General features: G+C 50.7%; 1 protein-coding gene across 20 annotated transcripts in view; it reads left to right on the forward strand.

Moving 5' to 3' along the window:
- Positions 1-5,607: 5,607 nt before the first annotated feature.
- The window catches only part of LOC133370426 (leucine-rich repeat and fibronectin type III domain-containing protein 1-like protein), a 68,291-nt gene continuing 58,746 nt past the window's right edge, over positions 5,608-15,152 (forward strand). For 17 of the 20 annotated variants that reach the window (XM_061596736.1, XM_061596724.1, XM_061596735.1 and 14 more), the window contains exon 1: positions 5,608-5,878. The gene's annotated coding sequence lies outside the window, so the exon portion shown is untranslated. Of the gene's footprint in view, positions 5,879-8,249; positions 8,917-8,941; positions 9,239-15,152 lie in introns of those variants that run through there. The other 3 variants (XM_061596729.1, XM_061596732.1, XM_061596731.1) reach the window with 2 other exon arrangements.

Raw genomic sequence — 15,152 nt, forward strand, 5'->3', positions numbered from 1 at the left:
ACACCCTGTGCTCTGTCATGGTGATATTGGTGAGGCAGTCAAATTCTTCTCCATCCCCACAAAGGGAAAACATCTTGTGGCAGGTCTGGGACAGGTGTAACATTCTGCCTCTGTGTGTGTGCGTGTGCGCCATAAAAATGCATTCCTCCCCCAGAGCTTGGAAAAGTTACTTTTTTGAACTACAACTCCCATCAGCCCCAGCCAGCATGGCCACTGCATTGGGCTGATGGGAGTTGTAGTTCAAAAAAGTAACTTTTCCAAGCTCTGTCTCCCCTTTGCCACCCACATCTTGTCCACCACTTTGCCCTACTGTAGGCTATTCATTCCACTGGCCCATCTTGCATTCTTCTCTGCATGGTCCCTCAGCTGGTGGATTCTGAGGATAGGGTTGTACCCTCAGACAGTTTGCAATCCAAAATAATATTTCTAAAAAATACACATGGCAGTCAAAGGATCAAATTTGGTGTGTGTGTGTGTGTGGGAGTGCTTATAAATAAAAACTACTACTAATAAAAAGTGCCTATAATTAAATAACACCGGCACTGCCTACAGGGTTACAATCTAAAAGTAAAATTACTCCCCAAAGGTTCAAAAGAACAAACTAGTTTTGACTTGGTGCTTGAAAGCCGGCAGACACTGTGCCAGAGATTTTGAGGAGGGCATTCTACAACCAGAAATAACACAACAGAGAAAGGCTCGTATCCAAGCTGCTACCAGCCCACTGCCTAATCTAGAAGGCACCTAGAGCAGGATTTCATCATTATTGCATTTATAGCCCATCCTTCTAGTGTAAATACATCATTCAGGGTTGTTTACAACATATATAATTACAATTTAAATTTTTAAACATCCATACGATGACCTCAGCAAAAGGAGAGGTTCCTCCAGGAAGGCTGCTGCCCCTTGGGTGGCAACAGGCCACCGATCCCCACCTGCAGAGGAATTTATATGGCAAAACAAAGCCAAGAGTCTTGCGGCACCTTAAAGACTAACAAATGTATTATGGCATTTATTATACTGTAGCAAATTTGTTAGCCTAGTTGCTCTTTTTGCTGCAACAGGCAAACCTGACTGTTGCTACTGCTCGGGAAATTCTGTTGAAAAAGGCACTTTGAATCATCTGTCCTGTTAGAACATACTGGAAGCCGGTGCAGATATGGTTCAGTACAAGCAAGATGCCATTAATTGCCTCCTGGCCATATTCTGAACTACTGAAAGCTTCTTAATGCAGAGGCAGCTCCCCAATTCACACACAGTGCACATTGAGTGTTGTGTCTTTATTTACGTATTGTAGGATGTATTTTTAAAGTGTTTTTTAAAGTGATTTTAAATTTGTATATTTGTTTTTAATTGTTGTAAACCGCCCAGAGAGCTTCGGCTATGGGGCGGTATACAAATGTAATAAATAATAATAATAATAATAATAATAATATAATGCATTGCAGAAACCCAACATATCCAAAGCTTAGATCATTATTGTACTAAATTGTATTTAAAATGGAGGGTGAGGCGGAGTACAGGAGAGTGAGTCTGTTGTCCCCAGACTTGTAAGAGCAGACCCATAAATAAGTAGCTGCACGTGGGTCCCTTTTGGCTGGAGAGAGCACAGCTGAGCCTCATCAACTTGGCAACTGGAAGCCTCCACAAGTTAAGCCAAGAAGCAACCACTTTGCCATCCAAAAGGCAGCTATACCAAAACAATGGAAGACGCTGTACCTGGGAGTCCTTCAGTTAAGCTGCCCCATCTACCTAAGAAGAGGGCAGGAGCCCACCTTATGGCTCCATCAACCTGCCCTGGCAGGAGGTTCTAGAAGGAACCGGAGATGACCCGGGCCATCGACATGATCGGTCCTGCGCGCCCCCTTCGCTGCCGAACTCATACAGCACCGTGGTATACCCCGGAGCTGAGAGTGATGAAGCAAGAGAGAAGGAGGCTAGAGTGCAGGTGGAGGCGAACTCCTGACGGATGTAATAATTCCCTGGTAAGTGCTTCCACTAAGTTGTACATAAAAGCGGTTAGGGCGGCGAAAAAGTCTTATTTTGCTACCACTATTAGATCATCCCTTTGCCGCCCAGCGGAGCTTTTTAGGGTGGTACGAGGGCTCTTACATTCTGGCCCTCATGATACTAAGGAAACATCGGAAGCTCGCTGCAACGAATTTGCGGAGCACTTCCAGGACAAGATTGCTTGCATCCGTTGGGACTTAGACTCTGATGTTATGACAGATGAATCCATTGAAGTGTCCAGAGCACGGCCTTGTCCTTTATTATTGGATGAATTTCAGTTGGTGCAGCTCAAGGAAGTGGACAAGGTGCTTGGAATGGTGCGGGCGACCACCTCTGCTCTGGACCCTTGCCCATCTTGGCTGGTGAAGACTGGCAGGACTGTAACCGCCGGCTGGGCCAAGGAGGTAATAAATGCCTCCTTGAGAGAGGGAGTAGTCCCTGGCAGTCTCAAGGAGGCAGTAATAAGACCTCTTTTAAAGAAACCTTCTTTGGACCCAGATGTTTTGAACAACTATAGACCGGTGGCGAATGTCCCTTTTTTGGGCAAGGTTTTGGAGCGGGTGGTCGCTGGCCAGCTCCAGGCATTCTTGGATGAAACCGATTATCTGGATCCATTTCAATCCGGTTTTAGGTCCGGTTTTGGCACTGAAACAGCCTTGGTCGCCCTGTATGATGACCTTTGTCGGGAGAGGGACAGGGGGAGTGTGACTCTGTTGATTCTCCTTGATCTCTCAGCGGCGTTTGATACCATCGACCATGGTATCCTTCTGGGGAGGCTCGTGGAGTTGGGAGTTGGGGGCACTGCTTGGCAGTGGCTCTGCTCCTACTTAGCGGATTGTCGCCAGAAGGTAGTGCTTGGGGAACATCGCTCGACACCCTGGACTCTCCATTGTGGAGTCCCTCAGGGGTCGGTTTTGTCCCCCATGCTCTTTAACATCTACATGCAGCCTCTGGGTGCGGTCATCAGGAGTTTTGGAGTGTGTTGCCATCAGTACGCTGATGACACGCAGCTCTTCTTCTCCTTTTCACCTTCTTCAGGTGAGGCTGTTGATGTGCTGAACCGTTGCCTGACCGCGATAATGGACTGGATGAGAGCTAATAAACTGAAACTCAATCCAGACAAGACTGAGACACTGTTGGTGAGCTCTTTCCCTGCTCAGATGGTGGATGTTTATCCTGTTCTAGATGGGGTTACACTCCCCTTGAAGGAACAGGTTCGTAGTTTGGGGGTCCTTTTTGACCCTTCCTTGTCGCTCGAGGCTCAAGTGGCCTCGGTGGCACGGAATGCGTTTTACCACCTTCGCTTAGTCGCCCAACTATGCCCCTATCTGGACAGTGATGATCTCACTTCTGTTGTCCACGCTCTGGTAACTTCTAGATTGGATTACTGTAATGTGCTCTACGTAGGGCTGCCCTTGAAGACTGTTCGGAAACTTCAGCTAGTGCAAAATGCGGCAGCCAGGCTGTTGACAAGGACCAATCGGTCTGCGCATATAACACCTGTCCTGGCTCGCTTGCATTGGCTACCCATTTGTTTCCGAGCTAGATTCAAGGTGCTGGTGTTGACCTATAAAGCCTTATACGGTGTGGGACCGCAATACCTTGTGGAACGCCTCTCCCGCTATGAACCTACCTGCTCACTTCGTTCAGTATCTAAGGCCCTCCTCCGGGTACCAACTCACCAGGATGCCCGGAGGACTGTTACTAGAACTAGGGCCTTTTCTGTGGTGGCCCCTGAATTATGGAACAGCTTACCGGAGGAAATACGCCTGGCGCCTACGGTTCTTTCTTTTAGGCGCCAGGTTAAGACCTGGCTGTACTCCCAGGCATTTTAATGTTCAATGTTTTATGTTTTATGTTTTATGTTTTAGTTTAATGTGTTCCTTTCTGTTACTGATTTTATTCTATATTGTATTTTAATCTCGTTTTGTACACCGCCCAGAGAGCTATTAGCTATGGGCAGTCTAGAAATGAAAATAAATAAATAAATAAATAAATAAAGGAGCTCGGGTGGGATGAGGTGGGGAGGCCCCTCATACACTCCATGAACATGGAGCAACTTCCTTCTGTGAGTTCCCACTAGTGTATATCTGTACACAATTAAGGCAACAGCCAAGAGGAAAGGCTTGATCGCTTCCTCATCCAAACCTCTTCCTAACATACCAATCCCTTCCTTGCAAGCAGCTGTCAATAGCATGTCTGCCTTTGCAGGAACCATCAAGACGCCATGGAGACAGCTTGTCTCCTCTGTTGGTTGGTTGTTGCTAGGCAGCCAGCTCCAGATCAAGGCAGTCAGGTGGCAAAATCAGCTGCCAGATTCCCTTCAGCCCAGCCAAGCGTGTCCCACATGTCTCCCGTCAGATTCTTGACAGAAAATGAGAGTTTAACCAGAGTTTATGAGGCTAATAACAAGCACCTCAGATCTGCACATGCTTGACAGAAGCATGCTTCAGCACAGTTCTGGGTAAGCCTCAAGCAGAAAAAGGATTAGTATTTGCCATACACAAATTTCCAGAACATCAAACAAATGTTGGCAATGAGACGTAAGGTTCCATAGCAAGTCACCCGAATGACAAAAGAGCCCAAAATGGGTGGAAGTTTCTAAAAAAAATGAAATTCTAAAGGAACAATGATTTGACTGTGGATGAAGGTGCCGATTTGGTGTGCAGTACCGAGACATGGGTGGGTGAGCTGGGAGGAGCATAAGGCCATCAGTGGCTACTAGCTGTGATGGCTACACTCTGCTGCCATAGTCTAAGGCAGCATGCTCTGGAAACCAGCTGCTGGAAGCCGCAGGAGGGGAGAGTGCTCTTGCACTCACGTCCTGCTTGCAGGCTACCCATGGGCATCTGGTTGGCACAGCGAGGGGAGGATGGTCTGATCCAGCTCTTATGTTCTCATGGGAGGGGTCTGGGGCTGTTTCTCTTCACCCCTGAAAACGGTCCTTCTCGTAGGCCATTAGGGAAGCCAGAGAATGTCTCTTCCACCGGGCTAGGTGATCTCAGCTCAGGGCAAATGAGGTCTGTGGGACCCCAGGCACAACGGTGGGGGAGCGCTCGGGCGACCCTCCTCCCAGGGGGGCTGATCTCTGTAGGATTCCGCCCTCATTTATTCAAAAATCCTCGGCTCCCCGATTTCAGCTAAAAACAGCGACGACAAAGCGTCGAAAGCGTCAACCCAAGTGCCCAGAAATGCCCACACCGACCTGCCCTCGGGATCTGGCCAGGTGCCTGTGCCCAGGGAGGCGTGTCAGGGCCAAGATAGCCCCAAGGAACTGGCGGGGGACGGTAGGGGGACGAGGGCGGGGTCGGACGGCGGCCGCGCAGACCCTATCGCCGGTGCGCTCCCGGAGGAGGGTCCCCAATTACAGAAGCGGTAGGTGCTGCCTAGGCCGCCTTCGCAACCGGCCGAGGAGACTGACGCCTGCCCGGCCTGCAGCGGCTCTGGCTGCCTGTCTGGGAAGCACCGCCCCGGCAGTCCCGCCTTCCGGGTGGCGGACAGGCTCCCCCCAGCGGCTATCCGCGGGCTGCTGCTCCGCTGTGGCGATCGGGCGGGGGGGGGGAACCGGGCGGGGGGGGGAACCAGGGGCGGAGCCACCGCCGTCACTTTCGCCGCCGCCAGTCGAGGCGCGCTCCGGCTCCGGCGCTGGAGAGTGAGGCGCGGGCGGCAGGCAGGCGCTGCGCGCGGGTGGGGAAGCCGCCTGCCCTGCTGACTGGCTGATGCGCGCCGCGCAGACGGTAGGCAGGCAGGCGGGCAGGAGGAGGCGGAGGCGGCGGCTCAGTCCCCGCCGGACGCATGGCCAGCTTCACCGCCGGGAGCGTAGGGGCGGCAGGCAGCGGCGGCAGAGCCGCGGAGCAGGCCCTCTGGCCAGGTAAGAGGGAGGGTCGGAGTGGGGCCTTGCCGTCGTGGTGGGGTTCACGCCTGGGTTGTGGATGCTGCTGGTGGGTCCCCTCTTCCCCCGCCTAAATCTGCACCGTCATGACGGCCGCTGGGTTGGAGCCTCCTCGCTAATGGAACCAGATCAAGCGCCGACCACTGTGGCCAATTTAGTGATTTCCCCACTAAATTTAGTGGTTTTAGGCTCGCTTCAGGCAGCAAATTTTCCTGGCTAGTGGGAAATCTAGTGGTCAAATATTTTATGGTTGGAATCTGGCGGTTTGTGCAAATAATTCAATTTCATAGTCCCCCCCCCCATTCTGTATTTTATGAAACTGTCTAGCCAAAATTCAGCCTTTTAATACATTTTCTACGTTGGGGCATTTTTTTGTATTTTTCGTGGCTTGCAGTTCTGTTCCTATGTACCATCTCTAAAGTGCTACTTGACTATTGTTTCATGTCCGCTGAAGGCCATGGCTAGTTGGCTACCCCTTTCATTGAGAGGATACCAGAGTAATGTACCCAGCGCCACACAATGAGCCAGTAATAGAGAGGACGATTTATAGTTCAGTCTCCAGATCTTGTGGTGTGCTTATTTTTTAAAGGTAGAAAGACAAGGAGGTTCTTGTCAATTGGCTGACCAAAAAGGAAAATGTGCAGGCAGTATTATACCTGAACTGTGATGCAGCCTAAGCACCCCCAACTCCTCCTCACAAACCATAGCCGGCGCCCACAGCCTTGAGCAGAGGAGAGGTGGTGAGTAGGAATTCTGAGCCTCGGAGATAAATGGCCTGAGCATGCACAGAATGCACCTGCTTCACCAGTAAAGGCTCTCTGTATTTAATAAGGCAATTTTACCTGCTTGTCACCCTCCTCCATGGTCAACATAATTTCAGTTTTCTGACACTTTCATAGAGTGGGGAGGGCGCCTTATGGGCTTCCCTTGGTGAACCCTGACTTTTATACTGTGTGTAAGTGTTTATGTATATGGATATTGTTTATGTATTTTGCCTTGTAAATTAATTTGATATGTTTTTTATTGTGCCTTTTGTATTCTATTGTAAATTGTTTTGAGATCTTTTAGATAGTAAGTTATCTATAAATGGAAATATTATTATTATTATTACTTTATTATTATTATTCCACAATGGGTATCCTTTGTATAAACAGTACATCTTATAATAATTGCAGGAAGAGCCTGCTAGATCAGGCGAAAGGTCCATGTAGTCCAGCATCCTGTTCTCAGAGTAGGCAACCAAATACACACATGCAGCATTTTTTAAATGTAAAAAGACCAGGAATGCAAAACCTCCATACTTCTCTCAGATCTAAAAGACGTACACATAATTTATATCTGCGGTTCCAAACTTAAATACAACACATCTGGGGTTGCTATAGAATTATTATCAACCTCATGAAGCAATTCCTCCTAACATCGTTTCACAATCAAGCAAAAATGGTATCAAAGGTGGGCTAAGGCCAGATTTTGATGGCTTGGGTCTGGTGGGGCTCTCTCCGGCCCTTGGCGCTGGGACCATGCACCCTGGGACAAGCGACCCTCTCCCGCTGGGGGTGGGATGCCAGCAGCGCCGACCTGAGGGTTCTGGCGGGCTCCACCTGCGCCGCCTGACTGACGTTTGCCGTGTGGGCCGGGCCTTTCGCCCCTAAGGACCTCCCGGTGGAGGGATACGGGACCGCCGCGTTTTTTTCCAGCCGCCCGTCGCAAAGCCTTCCGCAGGCTGCGCTTAATCCACCGAACCCCTCCCCGAGTCCCAGGGCGTTTCGACCAAAGGCCCGGGAACTGCGCGCCCCTGGCGGAGAGGGAATCACGGCCCTTGGTTGCCGGAGAGATCTCTAAGGGGGGGGGGGATCGCAGGGCTCCCCTGCCAAGGCTGCGCCCTCTTCCCTGGCCCCGGCCCTCGTGGACGCAGATTCTCTGCGGCGCTCGCGGGTCTGGCGATTCCCACATGCCAGAGCCGCCTGGAAATGCGCCGCGGGCTCCGGGGAGACGCCCCTGCCGGCTGTGGCAGGCCTTTCTCGCCGCCGTTCTTGCTCGCGAAGCCTCGAGGGCCCCGAAAGGGCCGCAGGGGGAAGAAGCGAGCAGCCGTTTGTCGGAGGGGGGCGGGGGCGCTGCTGCTCTTCTCCTCTGGGGCCGAAGCAGCCGCTGCCTGACTCCAGGGTGGGGTTCTGGGTGTGGCGCGGCCCTCTCAGCCCGCGGAAGTCGGGGCTCCCGCTTACGATGGCGGCGGCATGACGGTTCTGGCCCTAGAACCGCCGGTTCACCTTGCGAGGGTCCCGAAGGTGGAGCCCGATGGGGGGAGGGAGACAGGGAGGGAGAGCGAGAAGCCGCCAGAGGCCTTTCCTCGCCGCGGCCTTGCTGCGTCTTGGGCCGCAGCATCTTCCCCGGGCAAGAAGCGAGCAGCCCCCGAGAGGAGACAGGCGCCTGCAGGCAACTTGGGCGGCTGCCCTCTCCGTCGGGCGCTCTGTCAGCTGCTGTGTCTGTGGCCTTTGGCCGGTGCCAGCCCAGCCCCAGTGGCCCCTTGGCGAGCTCGTGGGCGGCTCTCCTGGGGAGCAGCTTCCTGCAGGGACCGGTTGTAGCGCGCCCCGTTTTCTCGCTGCCCTTTGCAGATGGATCTCCTGGGCTAGGAGCGGCTCCGGTGCCGAACCGAACCCAGGCCCTCTCGGGGATACGGGAAGGCTCAGCGCAGTGCCATTCAGTCGACGCTGGTATGAGACTGTCAGACCAGCAACCACCTGGCTCAGTAGTGTCTGCACTGACTGGCAGCGCACCTCTAGGGTTTCCCGGGGGTATCTTCCCAGCTCTACCCGGAGAGGATGGGGGCGGAGGCCCGGAAGCTTCTCCTTGCAAACGGATTTTCTATCACTGAGCTGCAGCAGGCAGAGGGAGCTATTGCAGGCCTTCGCTGGTGCGTCTGTGGCAGACAGAGCGATAGACTTCGCGTGTCAGTTTCAGGTGCAAGAGATGCGGAAGCCGCAATGATGGAAGCAAGAGACCCTTACTCAAGGGCCGGGGTGGGTGTCTGAGGTGGGTTTGGGGCTCCCTTCTTGCCGACCTGCCGCAGGGAGGCACGAGAGATACCAGCTGTTGCTGCTGCTGCTCCCATGCTGGAGAAGGACATCTCGGGGCCTCCAGCCCTCTCCCTGGGGCGCCATGGACTCGCTCCGGAGGCAGCCCTCTGTGCTCCTTCCCCACGCTCCTGTGTACAAGGGGAGCCCGGCCCACACAGCCTTGCATGGCCTTGCAGCGTTTGAGCGCCTCTTGGCCTCTGGCAGCCTCTGCCTTCCACATCCCTTGGAGCAGAAAGAACCCAGTTACTGATGCACCTCATAACAGGTATTTCAGGAAAATGGAGAAAGTCATTACTGGCTGCATAAATGGTTCAGAAGGCTTTCTGTTTAAAAAACTGGGCAGAATATATTTCCCTGGGTTTAGTAAATGAAACTTGGTTGCTTTGAGAGATGTTGGTGCCTCTTTTCCAGCTGGTCCTCCTTTTTGCCTGATTATGTTGGCCATAGTTAGACACGAATAACACTTCTGGAGGGCTCCTTTGGGAGTTGCTGTTTTGACGGAACAGTCTTGATTGTGGGCTTTGATTTGTCTTTCCTATATTCTTCAAAGAACCCCACATTTTTATTGCACGTCTGTAACCAGTGGGTGGTGCAATTCTCCTTGCAACTTGGGAGAATGATGGAGTCTGTGTTTTGCTCATGCAAGCGGACTTGTCTGCTGGTTGCATGGCAGAGGGGGCAGCTGTTTGTCTTTCTGCTGGGTGGATTTCTGTCCACAAATCGTGGTGACCCCTAACTGACACCTTTTCTCCCCTCTTCCCAGTCTGCTGCCCTGCACAGAGGAGGTGATGTGTGGGCTGGTCAGCCTCTCATAGCATACCAGGGGCTGAGGCATGCTTAGAAGTGATGTAGATGTTTGCCCCGTAAGACGCTTGCACAGCGCAATGCAAGAGGCGGATCCCTTTTCTCGGGGCTGGGAGGGGGAGGCTGTTGCTCCATTAGATCAGATACACTTGGAAATGGCACAAATCTTTCCCAACTCAGCGCAGGGTAGATGAGTGACTCCAGCCTTCCAGAAGATGGGGGGCAGGGACTCCGGCTCAAGGTGCTCTGTAGATAGCGCAAAGTGATGGGTGGATTCCTTCCCTCTTGCTGGGCTGGAGGGTGCTCAGACGTTCCCAGGGAGACACTTGCCTCTGACAGTGTGTCAGTGCCTGAAGTAAGCGGAGGAAAAGCATCAGCCTTGTGCTGAACTGTAGGCTCTTTGGAAATGGGGAGTGTTCCCAACCTGCCCCCCCTTTCCTGGTCCTCTGTATGAGCCAGAGGATTTGTGTGAGGGGCAGAGAAGGGTGTTACCTGGGCAGTACAGGACAGCCCTCCCCAGCGTCTTGCTTTGTGCTCATCCACAAATGTGGGTCAGTGGATAAGAGTCCCCCATGTGCTGGCAGCAGGCTGCTCTGAAGAGAGGTGAAGAGTTGCCCAAGCTTCCTGCAAGGGTGCCTGTGGGCTTGCTGCTTTTTGGAAAGAGGGTGTGTGTGCTTTCCTGTGAAGCCATTTCTGCCTGCTGCAGCATCGCCAGCCTTTCTTGCTGCTTTGGATTGCTGTCTTCCTAAACTTGCGACTTGTCACACTGAAACATCAGAACTCGCATTCATCCGTTTTGCTTTTTGTTTGTCTTTAAAAAACTGCTTAGAAGATGGGAAGTGCATGAACCCCCCTCAAATCTTTGTGTTGCCGCCTTATCTCTCTTGTTTTGGGGCTTTGAAGACTTGCCTTTCATAGATGTGCTGAGCAAGGAGCTGAGGGTTGGAAGCCTCTCATTTCCCACCAGTCTGTCCACCTTGAAAGACCATTGTCCTTTGTGTTCCTGCCAGCACTTCCCACACCTCTTGTGTGTGGGCCTCCTTGGTGACCTGGATGGGTTTGGCAGGCTCTGCCCTCTGGGCCCTGCCCACCCTCTGCCGGTCCTTGCTGTGCTGCAGCTGAATGTGGGTGAATGGGCTGCTTCCACCTCCCTCACTTCCTTGCTTGGCTGCCTGTGTGGGCTTTTTGTGGCTGCACATTCCAAATATACCTAATTTTGATTGTTCCCTGCCTGCAAGTAGCACATTTCCTCCAGCCTCTTATTCCCCGAATGCTTTCATGGTTAATTGGCAGTGTGTGTGGGGAGGGGAGGGCATGCCAGGCATGAGGTGGACAGTGCTGAGGGCAAGGGGCTGCATGAGGGCATAGAGCCAACGAGGCACCGCTAATGCAGCCACACCAGTCCTCTGCTGAAGAAGGCTGCACAGGGCGGCAGCTCAACAGGTGGGGCACGCTGATGGCTTAGGGGCAGCCTCTTCGTGGGAGAGCAGAGAGAATAACCTTGTGCAGAAGTGGCTGCATCACCGTCTTGGTGCAGATATGGAAGAGGCCTGCAGATGTCCCTCTGTCTTTCCATATACCCCTTCCCCAATTAAATACCCTCATGAAGGAAGCTGGTAGGCGGCTCCTGTTCTCTGGACAAGCTGTAGGAATCTTGCAAGTCAGAGCCTGCTGTGTCTGACTCTGCAGCGATGAGGGTCAGTGCAGAGTGAAACATGTTCCTGTTTATGTGGACTTCTCATTGAGAAAAGGCGCATTTGGGGCTCTCACTTGTAACTGTTGTTGAGGGCACAGGAAGGTGCTTCACATGGAAAACCTGGGTCCAGTTCCTGCTCCTTCTCTCCAGCGTCAGCATTAAATCTGCAAGGTGCCTCCTCGGTTGAGTGGTGCATATCCTGGTGCTGAAATGCAAAGAAGATCCATGTTCTTGCTGCAGGAAGCTGCTTTATACCAAGTCAGGCCTTTGGTCCAGCTAGCTTGGCCAACACTGACTGGCAGCAGATCTGCAGGATTTCAGACGGGGGACCTGGAGATGCTGCAGATGGAGCCTGCGACCTTCTACATGCCAAGCAGGTCCTCTGCTGCTGAGCTTGGGCCTTTCCTCAAGGTGAAGCCAAATGAGTTTTAAAAGGAAGATGAAAAAGCATCTTGGCAACCTAACTCTCTGCTGAAGGGCCCTCCGTGGCCAGACTCCATGGAAGTGGGGCAAGGCAGTCCCATATGGCTGATGTGCTGCCTCTTGGGGTGCACATTCAGCCTCCAGTTCTTTGGCTTGGAACTACTTAGCAGAGCTTGGAAGATTACTTTTAAAAAGTAATAAATTACAGTTACAATTACTTGGCCAAAAAGGCAGTAATTACAGTTACAATTACAATTGCTCTGAAAGTAACTGATTACTTTACTTTTTTTCAAAAGTAATCACTACAATTACATTTCAGTTACTTTTTTTAAAAAAATGCCTACAAGGTGCTGGCCTTGGCTGCTTCACATCTAAGTAGCCTAAAACAATATTAAAACTAAACACACACACCAGGGGGTAGTAGAAGGGTTTGAATCCCCACATAGCCATGAAGCTCACTGGGTGACCTTGGGCCAGTCACTGCCTCCCATGAAAACCCTATTCATAGGGTCACCATAAGTCGGAATCAACTTGAAGGCAGTACATTTTTTTTTTATTTTGAAGAAGATGATTATGATAATGCAGCATTTCAAATTAATTCTGTATGACAAGCATTCCATGCCAAGCTTGGAAAACCAAGGAGGAGGTATAAAATGTAGGCAAAAATACTTTTGACAAAATGCCATTTATCCTTTATATCTATATCTATAATTAACAATATGTCATGGCCCCATCAGAGGACTCCTCAGATGAGGACAACTCGGGAGTAACAGCAGCAGACCCAGGAGCAGCAGGAGACACGGAGGAGCCTCCTGAGAATCCAGCTCCTTCTGCCCCTCAGCTGCAGAGCACCCCAGGGACAGCAGAGGCCCTGCAGCCAGACACAGACAGTGAACAGGATACTCCCCCCTCACCTGCAGAACGTAGACAGCAGAAGGTCAGGCAGAAGAGAGGCAGGCCTGTCTCCTTAAGGCCCAAACGCTGAGGGCTCACACCTGCTGTCCATCCTGCTCTTTATAAGGCACACCTTGGCTGCAGCTTGTTGCTGACTGCAACGTCAGGCGTGGCTTTGTGTAGACCTAGTTTCCCCGCAGCATCTCTTTGACTGACCTCCTTGGCAATTGATCCCGGACCTCCACTGACCTCGCTTCTGGACTTCTGACTCGGCAAGTACGCTTCGGATAGGCCTGGCAGATTTACAACCCGACTGCTGGCTAAGGACTTTCCTTCCCTGCCAGAGACCCAGGAATTTCCAGCCCCCCTGACACTGCGGATGCAGTGTAGAGCTGACACAATACAGCTGAATGATGTATGTAAAGTATTTTTTCTCTTTCCCTTTTTTATTAGTATTTTAGTACTACTGCTAAAGTTCTGATGAAAGAATAAAGGATTCATTAGCCACATTCAAATGGTTAGAACACATCACATAAATTCCACTGAAGTTGGAGTTCTTGCCATAGAAAAGGCAAAAAATACCCTATGATAGCCCAATAGACAATCAGAACTAATATAAAACCCTATTGCTTCTCATTTGCAAATATTGCAAGATCTAAGGTAACTCTAGATCATGTGAGTTCAGGTGATGCATGTTATGTAAATTTGTATAGATATTAGCAGAGATTGTCAACAGTCTGAGATGTGTGTGCACCAATGTTTGCATTTACCTAAGTGGCAGGCTTTTACCCTGCACTGAGATCACTGAGACTTAAGACTTAGTAAAATAAGAAAAGCTGTTTTATTTATAGAAATACATAGTAGATAGGAAAGGCATACCTAGTTCTAACTAACTTGGAGGTGCAACACTCAGGTTTGGGAGTTGCCCTCCTGGCTCAGGAGGGAGAGAGCAGAGACAAAGGTGTCTCCTCTCTCTTGGATTACTTTATTGCTTAACTGCATTCTGTGTTTGCCTCTGTAATTCTCACTTTTTTTTATCCACTGTTTGAATGTCTTTTGGGAATGCCTACTGATTATTTGTTATCATTTTGGGCTGATTACCTTCAGCTATTATCTCACCAAAGTTGCATACACATGACAGATTTAAAGCACATTTCCACCACCACCCCAAAAAAGAATCCTGGGAACTGTAGTTTGTTACGGGTGCTGGGTATTGTAGCTCTGTGAGGAGTAAACTACAGTCCCCAAGATTCTTGGGGAAAAGCATAAGAACATAAGAACATAAGAAGAGCCTGCTGGATCAGGCCAGTGGCCCATCTAGTCCAGCATCCTGTTCTCACAGTGGCCAACCAGGTGCCTGGGGGAAGCCCGCAAGCAGGACCCGAGTGCAAGAACACTCTCCCCTCCTGAGGCTTCCAGCAACTGGTTTTCAGAAGCATGCTGCCTCTGACTAGGGTGGCACAGCACAGCCATCACAGCTAGTAGCCATTGATAGCCCTGTCCTCCATGAATTTGTCTAATCTTCTTTTAAAGCCATCCAAGCTGGTGGCCATTACTGCATCTTGTGGGAGCAAATTCCATAGTTTAACTATGCGCTGAGTAAAGAAGTACTTCCTTTTGTCTGTCCTGAATCTTCCAACATTCAGCTTCTTTGAATGTCCACGAGTTCTAGTATTATGAGAGAGGGAGAAGAACTTTTCTCTATCCACTTTCTCAATGCCATGCATAATTTTATACACTTCTATCATGTCTCCTCTCACCCGCCTTTTCTCTAAACTAAAAAGCCCCAAATGCTGCAACCTTTCCTCGTAAGGGAGTCGCTCCATCCCCTTGATCATTCTGGTTGCCCTCTTCTGAACCTTTTCCAACTCTATAATATCCTTTTTGAGATGAGGCGACCAGAACTGTACACAGTATTCCAAATGCGGCCGCAGCATAGATTTATACAACGGCATTATGATATCGGCTGTTTTATTTTCAATACCTTTCCTAATTATTGCTAGCATGGAATTTGCCTTTTTCACAGCTGCCGCACACTGGGTCGACATTTTCATCGTGCTGTCCACTACAACCGCGAGGTCTCTCTCCTGGTCGGTCACCGCCAGTTCAGACCCCATGAGCGTATATGTGAAATTCAGATTTCAAAGCCATGTGCTTACATGTATGGTGTCTACTGGGAGACTCTTACGGATTGATTCTATACTCCCAGAAGTAAATCCTATTTACTGCTATGGGAATTACTTCCAAGTAAGTATGCTTGGAATTGCAGCTTTTAGGTCATGCTTAATAGCCACCTTGTGTCAAACTGAACAGTTTCCAATCAGATTTAAATACTAACCACTTAAACTGGTCAGAGTGTCAT

The sequence above is a fragment of the Rhineura floridana genome, chromosome 15 (assembly GCF_030035675.1).
Source record: "Rhineura floridana isolate rRhiFlo1 chromosome 15, rRhiFlo1.hap2, whole genome shotgun sequence".
Lineage (NCBI taxonomy): Eukaryota > Metazoa > Chordata > Lepidosauria > Squamata > Rhineuridae > Rhineura > Rhineura floridana.